This window comes from Misgurnus anguillicaudatus, chromosome 19, assembly GCF_027580225.2.
Source record: "Misgurnus anguillicaudatus chromosome 19, ASM2758022v2, whole genome shotgun sequence".
NCBI lineage: Eukaryota > Metazoa > Chordata > Actinopteri > Cypriniformes > Cobitidae > Misgurnus > Misgurnus anguillicaudatus.
The window spans coordinates 48,952,976-48,972,139 of record NC_073355.2 but is presented as its reverse complement, the minus strand read 5'-3'; the positions used below and the strand labels follow the sequence as shown (position 1 = coordinate 48,972,139).

General features: G+C 38.0%; 1 protein-coding gene across 3 annotated transcripts in view; it reads right to left on the bottom strand.

Annotated features, from left to right (window-relative positions):
* The window catches only part of LOC129422198 (uncharacterized), a 261,102-nt gene that overhangs the window by 93,961 nt on the left and 147,977 nt on the right, over window positions 1-19,164 (bottom strand). The gene's annotated exons all lie outside the window — the stretch shown is intronic.

The window sequence follows — 19,164 nt, the reverse complement described above, 5'->3', positions numbered from 1 at the left end:
CATAATAATCGCAAGTGTCTCATACCACTGTGTTCAGCACAAACTGGGCTAAAATATAATATGAGCTACATGTATGTAAATGTTTGTATTTTTGAGAGAAAACGGTTTATGCGTGGTTTTTAAAAAAGCAAAAATTTTAAGTCACTGATATAAGTTCACAAAACCCATACTAAACATGTTTTAACAAGACTTTCCTAAACAGAATCTAGTAGCCTAGAGTTTTTTCTTTAAAATGATGTGAAAATCACCCTGCCTACTTATTCACATAAAACAATGTATTCATTTAGAAATTGTAAGACACTTTTTGTTTAGAGTGGCCGTATGCGAGAAGGATTGATTTACAGCTAGCAAACAAAGGCTCGCATAATGAGCTGCATAATAATGAGGCAGGAGGGAACTACAGTAAAGAATGTGAGGACAAATGTACATGTTTGTTTGAGGTTTATCAAGTTAACAATATAATCAAAATAGAAATGAAGGTCAGAAGAACATTTTCAGTTTATTTGGAAACGAACCCTATTAAAAACCTTAACTTGTATAAGAAACTGATAAACAACAGAGCTGTAAACTTCATGTGGCTCATGTTACCATATAACTTTATGTCCAAAGAGTGTGAATATGTTTTTTTCACTTCATAGTTTTGTACTGATGAGAGAGATGCAGACCTCTAAGAGAGTTATAAACAGCTGTTAGCATAAATTGTCCACAGAAATACCCTTACATACATAACTGATGGGTAAATGATAGCACTACATTCAGATAAACTATCTCAGATAAACATCCGCAATAATTCCATATTGTTTACATGCAAGGTAATTCCATACATTGCGCTTTACACGCGACACCGTTTATTATTATCAACCCGGTTAGATTATTGTAATGCTCTTTATTTAGGCATAAGTGATTCACTGGTTACTCGTCTTCAGTATGTTCAAAATGCTGCAGCGAGATTTTTAACAAATACAAGAAAACGTGATCACATAACACCTGTATTGATAAACCTTCACTGGCTACCGGTTAAATTCAGAATCCAATACAAGGTGTTAACGTTTGTTTTTAAAGCATTACACAACCAAGCTCCTACATACATACACGATATGATAGTCCCATATCGGTCTCAACGCCAACTACGCTCTTCTCAGAATAGGCTGCTAACCGTACCTCGATCTCGATTGAGGCGTAGTGGAGATCGAGCCTTCTCTGTTGCGGCCCCTGCACTTTGGAATGAGTTGCCGCTACCACTGAAATCCCTGCCAAGCATGGAGACTTTTAAAAAAGGTTTGAAGACGTACCTATTTTATAAAGCGTTCGGTATTTGATAGGGTCTGGGAACTGTGAGTGATTATGTGTTTGATTTGTGGTGTCATGTGATGATGTTTTGTTTTATTGTTTGTTTTTTAGAATTATTAGAATTTATGTGTAATTTTAAAGCTGTTTTACACTTATGGACAGCACTTTGGTCCATTTTTATGGTTTTGAAAGTGCTTTATAAATAAAAGTTGAGTTGAGTTGAGTATTATGAGCTCCACGTTGTTTACACGGAGACGCGAGCTTGCGCACATCCATTTGCGATGTGTTTTTAAAGTTCATACCCGCTTACAGAAACGCACTTAAAACAGAAGCTAGATGATAAGGGGATGGGCATCTGAAAACTGCCATGATAACGTGGGGTCCACCCGCGTTTTTGGACCCCAGGGGGTTAATGAGAGCTCTGCCACTGTTCATATAGAGACCAGACCTTACACTGTATTCAAACTAATTTTTTATTTATTATTATACCCTTATGCCCCCTAAATGATAATCTTAGAATAGCCCCTGTTGACCACATTAGTCTACTTTAATGTTTAACTAGTTAGTTTGCTTTTATGCTATAAACTATGTCATGGAGTCACTATCATTAGCAATATCATTAGCAAGACCTGGTTATAAACTATTTTTTGTAGGCCAGTTATTTTTATGACCAGGAACACCACATTTAAAACAAGCTGGGGAATCACAAAAAAGCCACAGAGATTGTTATAGTCTTTAGAAACAAAGTAAATACATTTCAGTCTGATGCAATAACTTTAACTACTATTTTTGAGTAAAAGAAAATTCTCTCCATAATGACGTGAACACAACATGAGGTTTAACTGTAGTAGAGCATTACATGGAGATCACAGTCATTCAATCCACTGAAGGTTGCTTTGGATAAAGCTCTTTACCTGATGTTTCAATCTAATTCTACTGAATCTATTATAGAAGCAGAAAGTTATCATCTCATGGATTTTAGTTTATTTTCCCCTCATGTTTCTCAATGTTTTTATGATTATTCCTCAACCATCAGTAATAAAGATTGAAAAATAGACACCAACCTATTTGTTCCTCAGTATCTTCTTCCTTTATTCTGCATGGTTGTGGATCTGTCATCTTCTCAAGCTCCTCTTTCACCGGCATCAACATTATGTCATGAAGATTTCAGTTGTCACACATGGAGTGAATTCTCTGTGTGTTTGACTCCAACATTTATTGGTGGATTGTTGTAGGAGGAGCTTCACTGAAGGTCTCAATCACTTTCACTCTAGAAATGAAAGAAGAGACATTAAAATATTTAATGTCAGTGAAACATTCACCATCTGTTTCAAACTTTTTTAGTTTTATTTGTAACAAATAATTGGTTTATTTCTAACTTTGATCCTCATGTTTTGCTAAGATTGACTGTTATGTTATAGGGGTGTAATAGTTCACTTGTTTTTTCTCATGCATTAATTACAGATCTGAATGTTTGGTGTAGACCTGGGTGATTTTACATATTTTCAGTTAATTTAAAAAAACATTTTCATGCAATTTTCATTTTATTTAAATTAGAAGATTAAGGTTTTAAATAAAAGTTAGTTACACACGTCAAAGTGAAATGATGCAGACATCATCGTATTATTGCAGCAAGGTTTTCCTGCACTGAAAATGAATCAGGACTAGGCATGGGATGATAACCGGTTTCAAGGTTTACCGCGGTATGAAAACGTCACGGTTTCAAAACCGCTAAAATCTTCCGTTATACCGTCCTCGCGGTTTGCGTACATTTTTACACGTCATAGACGGAAAGTGCACGAAACCCTCAGGTTGTATGTATGCAGCAAATAGCGTATGAGCATAATGAGTCAGACGACCCCTCCCCCTGGTTGATGCGAGCTGCAAGTCACTTGTGTGTGTGTAAGATGGCCGAAGGAGGTGAATCCCTTGAACTTTTCCCCCCTGCAAAAAAGACCAAGTCAGCTGTCTGGGAATTTTTCGGGTACCGAAAACATTCAGATGGCCACGGCTTGGAGGAGGAAGGACATCCAACATGCAAGACATGTTTAAAAAGAGTCTCTGCTAGAGGAGGCAATACATCAAATATGATAGCCCATCTACGGGAGCACCACCCATCACGCTTCGCTAAATTCAAGGTAAGTTAACGGGGTCTTCACATGAACATTTGCAAACATATAAAAGAGTTACGTTAGCGTTTTTCGCGTTGTTTAAATATTTTTTGGCTTGTTACAGATGCAGATAACATGGCTAATTAACTGGCTAACATCAGCTAGTTTCCACATTAACATTACTTCACAGAGATAATAGCAGACGTGCGAGTTCTGCGAGTTAGTAGTTAAGCCTCCCGCAATTGTTAAGTTATGTTCAAAATTACGACATTTAAGTAAACAAACTGCAGTGCTGGCTCAGGTGTCTTTACAACCCTTTTTATTGTTGTGCAGTGAGAGAGAGAAAGCGAGTGAGAGAGAGAGAGAGAGAGAGAGAGATCGCCAGCGAGCATGTGTGTGTGTGTGTGTGTGTGTGTGTGTGTGTAACACACTCACACTCTCTCTCTTTTAATGTTTAGTACATCACTGAAATAATCAATTTTCTAACATTATTTTGATGATTTTCTTAACAGTAATATGTTTTTACATAAAATAAATCAAATAAATCATGTCATTGATTGCCATTTGCCCTGTATATCGATAAACAACACATTTTTGCAATAATAAATCAATAAAATTTTGATTTAGGCTTAAATTAACATGTCAGTCTTTATTTTTCTTCTTTTTAGGGCAGCAGTATCTCCAGCAGCAAAGGATCATACACATCAAAAGCTTCAACAGATCAGCCCACAATACAGCAAACATTTGAAAAACAAATTGCTTATGCACCAACATCTAAGCATGCTAAAGACCTGAATAGTGCAGTGGCTTACTTTATTGCCAAAGACATGATGCCTTTTCAAGTTGTGGAGAAACCTGGGTTTTTAAAACTCATGAAGATGGCAGTGCCTCTTTACAAAGTGCCAACAAGAAAATTCTTTTCGAAGAATGAAATCCCTAAGATGTACACAGAAGTCAGGGCTCATGTGCAGAAACAAGTGTCAGAAGGGGAGTGGTTTTCTGCAACTACTGATGTTTGGACCAGCAGTGGTGGTAGTGGAGAACCATACATCAGCTTCACCATTCATTTCCTCTCTCCAGATTGGGAATTGAAGTCCTATTGCCTTGAAGCTGTTTTTTTTCCAGAGGACCATACAGCTGACAACATTTTTGAATTTTTTGAAAATATGCTGCAGGAGTGGAGCATCACAAGGGAGCGCTTGTCTAGCATCACAACAGACAATGCGAGCAATATGAGAAAAGCATTTCAAGGGTTACCCTGTGTTTGGCTTGGCTGTTTTGGCCATAACCTAAATCTAGCTATAGCCAAAGTGCTCAAAATTCAAAGAGTTGAGTCAGCTGTACGAGCATGCAGGCATCTTGTACAGGGATTCTCTCGCAGCTGGAAAAGAAAGAGAGAATTAAAGAAGAATCAGGCACTCCTGAACATTCCTGAAAAATCACTCATTCATGATGTAGTGACGAGATGGGGGTCCACTTTCAAAATGATTGAGAGGTTTCTTGAACAGCAGCAGGCTTGTTGTGCAGTGCTTGCAGCAGACAGAAGCTCATGGCATTTAATGCCAAAAGACAATGATGTGCACACATTGGAGATGGTCTGCCAACTTCTGAGGCCTCTAAATGACTTCACAGATATGCTGGGTTCTGAAACAAAGACCACCTTGTCATCTTTGAAGCCTGTTATGGAGCACATCACTGGCATACTGGAAGAAAAAGTGGAAGATGATGCCCTAACAAAACAAATGAAAAAGGTTATGATGGATGACCTGCAACACCGTTACTCCTCTGAGAAAGTCAGTAAGGTGATCGACATTGCTTGCCTCATTGATCCTCGTTTCAAGGGCAACTTTTCTCAAAACAAGGATGAGACCATCAGGTTTACTATAGAGGAAGCTGTGAAACTAGAAGAAGAAATGACATCACTGCCACCTCAAGAATTACCTGCCCCCACTACAGATCAGGAGCAAGGAAGTAGCACCACCACTGGCACTGTCCCTTCTGCTTCTACAAAGAAGAAAGATAAATCGCTGTCGTGCTTGCTCAAAAAAATTACATCAGCAAAACAACAAATGGTTAAAGAAGGAGAAGATGTCCCCTTAAAAGAAAGAGTGACAGTTGAGGTTAAATTGTATTTGTCTCAGCCTCCCATATCCTCTGATGCAGACCCACTTTCATGGTGGAAGACCCATATTCAAGAGTTACCTCTCCTTTGCAGGGTAGCAAAAAAATTTCTCTGTATTCCAGCAACCAGTGTGCCCTCTGAGAGGGTGTTCAGTTCAAGTGGACAAATCCTCGTACCTCACCGTTCTAAACTCAATCCAGGAAAGGTGAACATGCTCACATTCCTGCATCACAACTTGGATTGAAAGGAATGTGTTTCCAAAAACATTGTTGAGCTGCAGGTTTAATGACTGCCTTTTTATTTATTTGATTTATTAGTTTAACAGAAGTTATTTATGTTTTGATTCAGGTTTGGGTCACTTAAATGTCACTGCATTTTTTTTTCCATTTAGAAGTTTATTTTATTTTAAGAAAATAATTTATTTATATTCTGATTATTGTTGAACTACAGGTTTAGAATTTTCATAAGTGACTGCATTTAATTTATTAAAGAATAGTTAAATTATTTATTTTCATTATTTAGCCTGACATGTTTACTGTTCTGAAATGTTCTATGTTTCTTAAAAATAAAATATATTGTTCTTTAAAAAAATTGTTGTTTTTTACCCAGACATTTAAAAAGAACATATTTCAGAGCTGCAAGCGTAATACCGTGATGTTTTTAGCAAAGGTTATCATACCGTCAGAATTTCATACCGGCCCATGCCTAATCAGGACCCACCCAGATTACAAAAACACATTTATATTATTTTATTTACTTTTGACGCTTGTTTAGTGTGTTGTGATTCAACAGCAGCTTAGCTTAGCAGAGCAGTTGGAGCTTAGCTGGCGACTTATGTATTCTTGTGGGCGGAATTTAGTCAGCTGAGACCTTCTTTCCCTTCTTCACCACCTCTTGCCTGTCTGTGAGGAAGTCTTTGATCCAATTACAGGTGGACGTTGGTACTCCCAGTTCTATCATTTGCCGGTCAACTTTATTGGCCACATCGTGTTAAAGGCAGAGCTGTAGCCCAGTAACAATAATCATACATATTTATTGTGAGTGTCCAGGTGCTGTAAGATATAGTGAAGTGCCAGTGCCACTGCATCATCCACTGACCTGTTCGAGCGGTAGGCAAACTGAAAAGGGTCTTATGTTTCTGGAACCACAGAGTTGATGAGCTAAAAATACGAGGAAGTGTTCCTTGGAGGAGAGAAGTGTTAAAGATGTCCATATACACCTCCACCAACTGTTCAGGACAGACTTTAAGGACTCTCTGAGCCAGGCCATCAGGTCCTACAGCCTTACGAGGATTCACCTTCCTTAGAGCTTAAGCACCTGTGAGGTCGTCACCTGCAGTACAGTCTCATTTGAGTTATTGGTGGCTTTCAGGGGGATGTCTCTGTTATTTTGGTCGAATCTAGCATAAAACGTGTTAAGGTTGTCCAGTAGAGAGGAGTCTTTGATAACAGTTTGGTTTGGTTTAGATTGAGAAGGGGCCAGCATTAATGTAGTCTGAAAGCGCGAAAGGCGGAGCACAACATGGAGGCACAACATGGATTCAGCCATTCGAGCGACTTGCCCTTATGTATTGTAAATAGCAGATTCTTCACTTACGAGAATACTTTGATTAGTAGGTGGAAGTAATTACACATGAATGTGTAGCTTTAAGATATTAAACAAAGGGTGTTTGAGGCATGAAAGTAAATTTCTTCATCTTATGTTTTTTTAGTTGGGTGTGTAAGTCACCAAATCCAACCTTATATTATTTTAATAACAGTCTTGTTACCTAAAACATAACATTATTTTGAAACATGTTAGCAACTCCTAGTAAATGATAGCTGGGATTGAAAAAAAATGTACACAGCAGGGATAGTTGTAACACAGTGTTACCATTAAGCCTCAGGTATACAATGATAATGAAATAAAAACAATGTCAATACTATTAATCAAAATGATAACTGTTAATACAATATCAGGGGAAATAACTCACAATAATTATTTTGTGTCTTAATTGTGCAGCCCTTCAAAAAATATATTTATACCCATCGATGCATAATACAAGGATGGTTAGATGAAGGATCATGGATGGATGAATGTGTGGATATCTATCTATTATACGCAGATATATAACAATATCCACCTTTAGTATAAACAGAATTTGATTTTATTTAAAACGTTATTTTAAAATAAAATTTCTAGCAGGTGTTACAACAAACCCTCTGTTTGTTCCAATGAACCCCATATATGGGGTAACGTTTGCACTCCTTTTACTTTCAGTATAATTTTAAGATAACGGTAGGTCCCACAAACAAACTTTAAGTGTTCATTTCTAGCAGAGATGTGTGTGTTGATTGTGTAAAAAAATAACTAATATAACTTAAATATTTTTTGAACGATAGAGCTAAAGCTAACGTTAAATATCGTTACTTTGTGCCCCGCTCTCTCCTAACGTTACTAAATATTAAGGTAAATAATAACTAAAATAATGATTATTAATACAGATGCAGTTCGCGGTTAGTTTTAAAGTTGTCTAAATAGTCCACAGCTTCTATGTTTTGTGCCCTCTTCAAAGTATACTGATTCATCATAATACATGGAAAAAACTGCAAACAATGATATTGGTATTATATGTGGTGGACATTACCTCAAAGTACACAACTGTATGAGTCAGGAGATGTTTATGACGCTGTCCGGACAATGAATCCCTGCTCCAGAGACAACAGTGAGTCCGGGTAAGAAAACTCAATCTCACTGCTAACAGTTAACGTATTAATAAATCCTGCCGACAAACCAAGTAAATAATTAAAGACGATTTAATTAGACTTTAGTGATGCCCGCTTTCGAAACACTGCTTCATGAGATTCTAAACGTTCTTCTTCTTCTTCTTTTGGTTTGTCTTTCTTCTTCTTTCTTTTGTGGGTTTATTGTCGGGTTGCGAACCACCTTTAAAGGTGCATACCGCCACCTACTGTAATGGAGTGTGAAAAGATCAGACTCGGAGCCTGCAACTACAGACCCCCTGCCCAGAGACCCGCATTCTCAGACCTCTCGTTTTTTTAAGATAGCGCCCCCTGCTGTTTAGAAGACCGTATAACACCCTTATCCAAATGTTTTTAAATATTTGCGTTCCCTGCTTAAATGCATGTGCCAAAAAACTCATTGTGTTATCTGACTAACAAATTACATAGTAGTCTGCAGTATTTTTTTACGTGGGTGTAATTGAAAGAAAATTACTGATGGAGGGGATACAATTACAGAATCTTATGTAAAATATTATGTGATATTATATTGCTGGCTGCAATGTTTTTTATGCAAACATTTTTCTTTCAGTTCAACCTATAATGGTCTTATTAAAATTATATCACGCTAACATTACAAAACCTGTTTTTTTGATATTTTGAATGCAAAGCAAAACTTAAATAAGAATAGAAAAAAAACAATAATAAACAATTCCATACTTTATTAAACAATCACATAAACATCATCTTGCTGTAAACAGGAGAAAGCAAAGAAAAAAGGAAAAAAGACTTGTATTAGTGACTTTACTTTTCATCTTCAACTGCATTAAAAAGAACTCCTCATTTATAAGTCACTTTGGATAAAAGCGTCTGCTAAATGAATAAATGTAAAATAATGTAAATGCATAAGTAAGTTACTTCCTGCATGTGATTTTTCCTTCTTTTTTCAGTCTTTTGGAAACTGCTGTCAAATTTCTCGACTTCACTACAATTAAAGATGAATGCCTTTGTCAAAAATATTGTGTAATAACAAATACTATTTTTTTGCAAATGCAAATTACAAGCATACCTAGAATGATAAGAAAGGCCACGGAGGAACACCTCCTCAGTTTCCTGCCAGGATAATGCCTGCATTTCACATAGGCCATGAATGATGGTCTGGTCCATATAAATAAATACATAAATTAATTTATATAAAATCATTGCATATATGACGAGAGAGAGAGAGAGAGAGAGAGAGAGAGAGAGAGAGAGAGAGAGAGAGAGAGTCAAACTCAAATTCAAATTTTAAGACCACCCCACAGAGTCCATATAAGGAACCCAAAACAAAAGTCCAAATGACACATTCTAGCTGACACGTTAATACTATAGGCTGGACTGGTTAATAAATAAGGCATAGTAAATTTGATTATTAGATAATTTAATGAGTTGTAAATAGCTGGCAACAAATTTATAACACAGTTAAATTTATATTGATTCATACTTAGTAAAATAATTACTCCTGCATTCATTCATTCTATTTATAGTTTTAAGAGAAAATGTCCAGTAATTAAAAAAAGGTCAAACGGTAAATCTGATTAAATAATTAATGTTGACATTCTTTGATATTAACACACTTTGGTGTGGTTTTCCGAACAGGGATTAGTTTAAAACAGAACTAGGCCTTAGTTTAGAAAATACAACTAGTTTAATCAAACATGACTTATTAAAAGCAAAATGTACATAAGTATAATGAGACCAAGCAATGGCCACTGATGTATTTTAAGGCATGTCAGTGCAAGTTGTTTTCAGTTTGGGCAACTCTTACAGTATATTTATTTTAGTCTAAAACTGTCTAATCCCTGTCCGGGAAACCGCCCCTTAATGTATTTAATTGATCTACTTTAATGTCAACTAATTTTAATCAAATTTTTAAAATGGCTTGTCTACAAAAAGTCCAAGGTTAAAAGATAACGTTAGCTAGCTAATATTTTAGCTATAAATATTTTCAGGGAAAAAAGGCGAAAAACATACATTATCTGCTCAAATTTTGTTACAATCTATCTTTACAAATATTAAATGTACTATTCTATCGATGGGCTAAAGTAGTTTGATTAAAAAACAATTCGAATGAGTATGATTCGCTTAATAAAACTGACGATACTCACGTTTCTTGTCACGCTGTCTTGAAAAACGAGGGGTCTGAGAATGCGGGTCTCTGGGCGGGGGTCTGTAGCTGCAGGCTCCGAGTCTGCAGCTTCATAATATTGGATTTACCTCTTCTATACTGTTATTAATAAATCTCAAAACTGCATACATTTGTCTTCCTGATTTTGGACTGTCATTTAATAAGTTGACTATAGTAAATTGCTTGCATCCTATTGTTTATAATTCTTCCTTTTAAATACTTCATTCTATTTCATATGCCTTAAATATCTTTAAAACTTTTTGTTTGACATCGGAATACAAATACCCTACTAGGGGCGGATTTAGTGATTTGGGGGCCCAAGGCAAATCCATGTTGGGGCCGCTAATGCAACCCTTACTGTACTTTTCTGTTTCTCTTTCAAAGCACACAACCTTTTTATAGAGGTTAAGTTTCAGGCCCCTATGAGAGTGTGTGTGTGTGTGTGTGTGTGTGTGTGTGTGTGTGTGTGTGTGTGTGTGTGTGTGTGTGTGCTTTTTTGTTCTGAATGTTTTTAATATATTTTTATCTAATGCCACATCCACAATATACTTCAAATGAAACATATTTTGTAATCAAATGAACATAATACGACGAGTTTTAATAATGTTTTTAAAGAATGAATTCATGGGTGTTAAGAACTCTATTGCTGGAGATAAACAAGGGGTGCACTTGAATTTATACAGTAAAGTGTCATGTATTGCTCCTGCATTACATTATGTAAACTGTTTTTATATAAATGAACTACACAGATGTCATCTATAGTTAATGTACACATATTGTACTTTGATGTTCGGTCTGCTCTTTGCACACTGCAAAAAATGATTTTCAAGAAAAAAAATCTTAGTATTGTTGTCTTGATTTCAGTAAAAATATCTAAAAATTCTTAAATGAAGACAATTTTTCTTGATGAGGAAAACGACCCAAGAAAATAAGTCTAGTTTTTAGAGCAAAAATATCAAATTTAAGTGATTGTGTGCATAAAACAAGCAGAACAAATCTGCCAATGGTGTAAGCAAATATTTCTTGAATTTAGTGTTTAAGAAAAACGTTCAAGATTTTTTTTCACTTGATCTCACTTCCGTGCTTCCGTGCTTAACAGATCACGCTGAACAGATCGTGCATCGGAGCTCCGTCGAGTTCTTCATCTAAAATTCTTTTTTTACTATCTTATTCCTATTTACTTAATATAACTTATTAGTTTTACCTAGGAATACTTTACCGTGACGATTATTGAGCAGTACTACCACGTGAAACTATTTATCACTAATAAATACCCAGTGTTAGCATATAGCCCGCTAGCGTCAACAAACGCTGCCGACTGAAGCTAGCATTTTCCGATCTAATGGCGGATTCATCTGATATATGCTTTTCTGACCTGTCCTCGCCTGAGTGGGAAGCTGTGGAGGAGTTGATCGGTTTGAGCGACCCAGGCGTGCAACAAACAAGCACTCCACGCGATGCAGCTTCACGGACCATGAACGAGTGAACGGAGACGCCATTGCCCAACATGAAAGCGATTGGGAAGCTGTGGAGGAGCCGCTGCCCGGGCTTCGCAGATTCAGCATGCCCCACATCACCTTGGACCCAGATGTTCGCAGGCGACTGAGGCGTGTCACAACCGAACACCCCACGCGATGCAGCTCCGCGGAGCGCGCTCGGGTAAACGAAGACGCCATCGCCCAGCATGAAAGCGGTAAGACTCTGCTTGTTATTGTAACATGTACTACTTGCCACATGTATAGTTTAGCTTCTGCTGTTAGCATAGAGGGGTTTACATGCACTAAGTGTATTGAAGTTTTAAGATTAACTGAGAAGGTTGCTGAACTAGAATCGCGCATCCGAACGCTAGTTGAGGATAGCAAAACCGCTAATGTTACTGTTGTAAATACTGTATCGAGCGAAAAGACTAATGGCTCGGTTCCGACATCAGATGCTAATGTAAACACTACAAATACTGTATCGAGCGCGCATAGTGTTTATCAAAATACACATGGCTCGGTTCCGACATCAGAGTCAAATCGGCGGTCTAACTGGGTGACTGTCAGGCGGCATAGTCATATACGGCGTCCATCTAAGACCCATAACGTTACGGTAATTTCTAACAGATTCGATCCCCTAAGGAGTACATCAGCTGAAACACCTGTTAAAAGTGCCCTGGTCATTGGAGATTCTATACTCAGGAACACTAACATTGAGGCACCAAACACCCTAGTCGACTGTATACCGGGAGCCAGAACGTCTGACATTAGATCCAAACTTAAAGTGCTGGCTAATGCTAAGCGGAAGTTTTCTGGGATTGTTGTTCGCGCCGGCACAAATGACACCAGACTCCGATAGTCGGAAATCACCAAAGATACTATTAAGGAGATGTGTGAAATTGCAAAAACAATGTCAGACAATGTAATATGCTCTGGTCCCCTCCCCGCCTACCGGGGAGATGAAACACATAGTAGATTAGTGTCTCTCAATGGCAGGATGTCAAAGTGGTGCCCTCAGCATAATGTAGGGTTTATAGACAATTGGAAGCATTTCTGGGGGAGACCATTCCTCCTAACCCGAGATGGCCTTCATCCGACATCAGAAGGAAGTGCTATACTTACCAAAAATCTGATTAATAGTCTTAATTCTGATATAGTCTGACTATCCAGGGCCCAGGTCAGAAAAAAGACGAATCAGCTTAACCGTCCATCTGTTAGCTGGCATGATATGTCAAGATCACATATATCCCAGCACTTCGAGTCGATCTTACCAGAATATCAACACATTTCAACTGTATCTGTTCCCCGAACAAGCAAATACAGAGCACCGCTTGCCACACCACGTACAAATTTGATTAACATAAAATTGGAAAACAATACATTACCAGATGAACCTCGAATGTTAGAGTTCGGCCTTCTTAACATTAGATCGCTTACCAATAAAGAACCTATTGTTAATGAAATAATTAATGACCAAAACTTAGATGCACTCTGTTTAACAGAAACCTGGCTTAAAGCAGATGACTACATTAGTTTAAACGAATCCACCCCACAAGACTATTTTATAAACACGAACCTCGATTAAAGGGGAGAGGGGGCGGTGTAGCTACAATATACAACAACATTTTTAAAGTTAACCAAAAATCTGAACAAAAATTTCATTCATTTGAACTAATGTTATTAAATATGGAAATAACTGATCGTAACAACAAACAGCTTTCTTTTGTCTTAGCTACAATCTATAGACCTCCGGGCCACCATGTAGATTTCCTTAAAGAAATAGCAGATTTCCTGTCTGAGCTTGTAGTCACTGTAGATAAAGCTCTTATCGTTGGTGATTTTAATATTCATGTGGATAACTCAAAAGATGCATTAGGACGTGCGTTTATGGATGTTCTAAATTCTCTCGGTATTAAACAAAACATGTCAGGGCCCACGCATACTCGTAAGCACACCTTAGACTTAATTCTGTCACTCGGACTCAATATTAATGACATCGAAATATCACCTCAGAGTGATGCAGTTTCTGACCATTACCCTTTTGTCATACACTGTACTTCTAGATAGGATCACTCAATCCACAACATGCTACCGACTAGCCAGAACAATAATTTCCACCACTAAAGACAGCTTTATTAGCACTATTCCAGACCTGTCCCAAATGAAACATGTAGCAGATAACTGTGACGATCTAGATACTGTAGTAGAAAACCTGAACAATGTCTGTTCTAACGCACTGGATGCCGTTGCTCCCATTCGAAAAAAGAAAATCAAAGAAAAACCGCCAGCTCCATGGTATGACCATCACACCGCTGCTCTTAAAAAGGCAGCTAGAAAAATGGAAAGAAATTATAGAAGCACAAAGTTAGAGGTATGGCGTGCAGCATGGAAAGATAGTGTTAAACACTACAGACAGGCTATAAAAACGGCCAGATCAACCTATCTCAGTACGCTTATTAAAGAAAATCATAACAACCCTCGTTTCCTCTTTAGCACAGTTGCAAAACTGACAAGAAACAAAGAACAAACAGAAAACAATAGTAAACTTCAACACAATAGTAACAATTTCATGAACTTCTTTTCTAACAAAATTACGGCTATTAGGGAAAACATCGTAACTACCCAAGCAGCCATCACTCTACCCATTAGTTCACTAAACACTAGATTACCATATGAACATCTTGATTCATTTAAACCTACTACAATAGATGAGCTCTCTAAACTAGTCACATCATCCAAATCATCGTCCTGTATATTAGACCCCGTTCCCACAAAACTACTTAAACAGGTATTCCCTGTTGTGTCAACCCCGGTACTACAAATCTTTAACTCATCGCTAGAAATAGGATACGTTCCAACAGCTTTCAAGCTAGCAGTTATTAAACCGCTGATTAAAAAACCACAGCTTGATCAGGGAGAGCTTAATAACTTTAGACCAATCTCAAATCTCCCTTTTCTTTCGAAAATATTAGAAAAGGTAGTGGCAAGCCAGTTACGCACATTCTTGACAAATAATAGTACGTATGAAAAGTTCCAATCAGGATTCAGGCCCCACCATAGCACAGAGACAGCGCTGCTTAGAGTTACAAATGACCTCCTATTAACATCCGATCGTGGTGAAATCTCAATCCTTATATTACTAGACCTTAGCGCAGCCTTTGACACAATAGATCACAAAATCTTACTCAATAGACTAGAAAACTATGTTGGTATCAGTGGTCAGGCGTTAGCCTGGTTTAGGTCGTATCTAACCAATCGCTATCACTTTGTTTATGTAAATGAGGAAGAGTCATATCACTACCTGGTTAAATATGGTGTACCGCAGGGATCAGTTTTAGGTCCTATCCTGTTCTCGTTATATATGTTACCCCTAGAAGACATTATCAGGAAACATAAGTTTTCACTGCTATGCGGATGATACCCAGCTTTACATCTCCTCACATCCCAGCGAAACCCACACGTTTTCTAAACTAACAGACTGCATTAGCGATGTTAGTGACTGGATGGCACATAACTTTTTTAAGCTCAACTCCAATAAGACAGAGATGCTTATTATTGAACCGAATCGCTACAAACATAGTATGTCAGATTACAAGTTGCACATAGATGGCTGCACTGTGGTGCCATCTTCCTCGGTTAGGAACTTAGGTGTGATGTTCGACAGCAACTTATCCTTCGATAGTCATATCGGCAACGTCTGCCACACAGCATTCTTCCATCTTAGAAATATCTCAAAAATTCGCCACATGCTGTCTACATCTGACGCAGAGAAGCTTATCCATGCTTTTATGACCTCTAGAATAGACTATTGTAACTCGCTACTTGGGGGATGCCATGCAAATCAGGGAAACAAGCTGCAGCTAGTTCAAAACGCTTCTGCAAGACTGCTTACTGGATCTAAGAAGTATGACCACATAAGTCCAATTCTGGCATCTTTACATTGGCTACCAGTTAATTATCGCATACAATTTAAAATATCACTTATCACCTACAAAGCCTTAAATGGCCTAGCACCCTCATATCTTAGAGAATTACTATCAGAATACAATCCATCACGTGCACTGCGTTCGCAAAATTCTGGTCTCTTAGTTATCCCTAAAATATCAAAAGTGTCTAAAGCTGGAAGATCCTTTTCCTACTTAGCCCCTAAGCTCTGGAATGATTTGCCAACCGTTGTCCGAGAATCAGACACAATAGATACCTTTAAATCTAGACTTAAAACTTTTCTCTTTAACAAGGCATTCACATAATTGTTTTATTAATGGTACTCATCTCACAATAGATAGCTTGAACAACCTAATAAATAAATAAGCTAAATCCTCATTTTCGTCAACACTTCAAAGCATGGTAAATGCTATTAATATTCTTAAGAAAAATGTTTAATCTCTCCTTACTCGTTTACATATGTGCAGCAAACCATAAGCCGGGCATAAACTTTCAAAAACAAATGTCACGTATAAAATAGAAAAGGCTACATATAAGGAAAAGAAACGCTATTCTGTGCACATACAAACCACAATACAAGGCCAAAACTTCAAAACTACACCAATAAAACCCCGAATCAGGCCATTAATTGCCAAGCGCAGAGGAGTGATTGAAAGTTATGTATGGCATTATGTTATCACTTGCTCGGCCCTTCTCCTGAGGTTTCTGAGTCGAGTAGGGGAGTACTGTGAAGCCCAGACAGGCATCAGGGAGATGGCTGGCGCAGTCACGTCCCCGTCTCCCCTTTACTCCCTTGCTCGTCCGGATTTCGATAAAGCACGATGGGTATAGATGTGTGGTGTTAAGCCCACTAGTCGGGGGCGGGACTTCAGTCCTTAAAAGGGTGTCACTGCACCCATTTCCAAAACATTCGCCGTCCCGTGCATTTTTCTCGTTCTCCCTAAACCAAACTGTGCAGAGTCTTTCACTAGGATGACGTTGTATCTACAATACGTATATGTACATGTGTGTGTATGTGTGTACATATACAGTGGGGCAAAAAAGTATTTAGTCAACCACCAATTGTGCAAGTTCTCCCACTTAAAAAGATGAGAGAGGCCTGTAATTTTCATCATAGGTACACTTCAACTATGAGAGACAAAATGAGGAAAAAAATCCAGAAAATCACATTGTCTGGTTTTTTGAGAATTTGTTTGCGATTTATGGTGGAAAATAAGTATTTGGTCAATAACAAAAAAGCAAGATTTCTTTCTCTCACAGACCTGTAACTTCTTCTTTAAGAGGATCCTCTGTCCTCCACTTGTTACCTGTATTAATGGCACCTGTTTGAACTTGTTAGCAGTATAAAAGACACCTGTCCACAACCTAAAACAGTCAGAATGCAAACTCAACTATGGCCAAGACCAAAGAGCTGTCAAAGGACACCAGAAACAAAATTGTAGACCTGCACCAGGCTGGGAAGACTGAATCTGCAATAGGTAAGCAGCTTGGTGTGAAGAAATCAACTGTGAGAGCAATTATTAGAAAATGAAAGACATACAAGAACACTGATAATGTCCCTCGATCTGGGGCTCCACGCAAGATCTCATCCCGTAGGGTAAAAATTATCACCAGAATGGTGAGCAAAAATCCCAGAACCACATGGGGGAACCTAGTGAATGACCTGCAGAGAGCTGGGACCAAAGTAACAAAGGCTACCATCAGTAACACACTATGCAGCCAGGGACTCAATTCCTGCAGTGCCAGATGTGTCCACCTGCTTAAGCCAGTACATGTTCGGACCCGTCTGAAGTTTGCTAGAGAGCATTTGGATGATCCAGAAGAAGATTGTGGGAGAATGTCATATGGTCAGATGAAACCAAAACATAACTTTTAGGTAGAAACTCAACTTCTTGTGTTTGGAGGAGAAAGATGCTGAGTTGCATTCAAAGAACACCATACCTACTGTGAAGCATGGGGGTGGAAACCTCATGCTTTGGGTCTGTTTTTTTGCAAAGGGACCAGGACGACTGATTAAGGAAAGAATGAATGGGGCCATGTATCGTGAGATTTTGACTCAAAACCTCCTTTCGTCAGCAAGGGCATTGAAGATGAAACGTGGCTGGATCTTTCAGTATGGCAGTGATCCCAAACATACCGCCCGGGCAAAGAAGGAGTGGTTTCGTAAGAATAATTTCAAGGTCCTGGAGTGGCCTAGCCAGTCTCCAGATCTCAACCCCATAGAAAATCTTTGGAGGGAGTTGAAATTCCGTGTTGCCCAGCGACAGCCCCAAAACATCACTGCTCTAGAGGAGATCTGCATGGAGGAATGGGCCGAACTACCAGCAACAGTGTGTAAAAACCTTGTGGAGACTTACAGAAAACGTTTCATCTCTGTCATTGCCAACAAAGGGTATATAACAAAGTATTGACATACACTTTTGTTATTGACCAAATACTTATTTTTCACCATAATTTACAAATAAATTCTTAAAAAAAATCAGACAATGTGATTTTCTGGATTTTTTTCTCATTTTGTCTCTCATAGTTGACGTGTACCTTTGACAAAAATTACAGGCCTCTCTCATCTTTTTAAGTGTGAGAACTTGAACAATTGGTAGCTGACTAAATACTTTTTTGCCCCACTGTATAGATATATATATATATCTATATCTATCTATATATATATATAGATATATATATCTATATATATATATATATATATATATATATATATATATATATATATATATATATATATATAGATATATATAGATGTTTGTGTATATGTACATGTGTATACATATGAATGGCCCCTACGCTAATTGGGTTTTGTTTTTCTTTCTTTATGTCTCGTCCTTCTCTCCGAGGACAATGAGACAAACAGACCCAGTTCCGGTAAATGTGAAAGTCGGCACACCTCTGACCCACCGGCAGACCTTCAACGTGATGCCCAGCTGATGCATGACCAACGACCACCGGCAGAACCCGCTTAACCTCCGCCTAATCTCCTTAATCGTTTCAAAATCTCCCAAGGGTTTTTCCCTCCTATGACTTTTTTTACTACCCCGGCTGAGCCTGGGGTTTTTTTCTCCTAGGGGGTTTTTCAACCCGGGGAGGCAGCCTTCTTGGGCTTAACTTAGCACCTTCCCCTTTACGTTACATTAGCAATACGCACGCTTATAATGTTGATTCATAGCCGCAGCAAATTTAGCTGCTTGTGCTATCTGTCGTTTTTCTGTGCTTTCCACTGGTTCTATTAATGTAAAGCTGCTTTGAAACAATCACCAATTGTGAAAAGCGCTATATAAATAAAATTGAATTGAATTTTTTGCTTGTTTTATGCACAAAT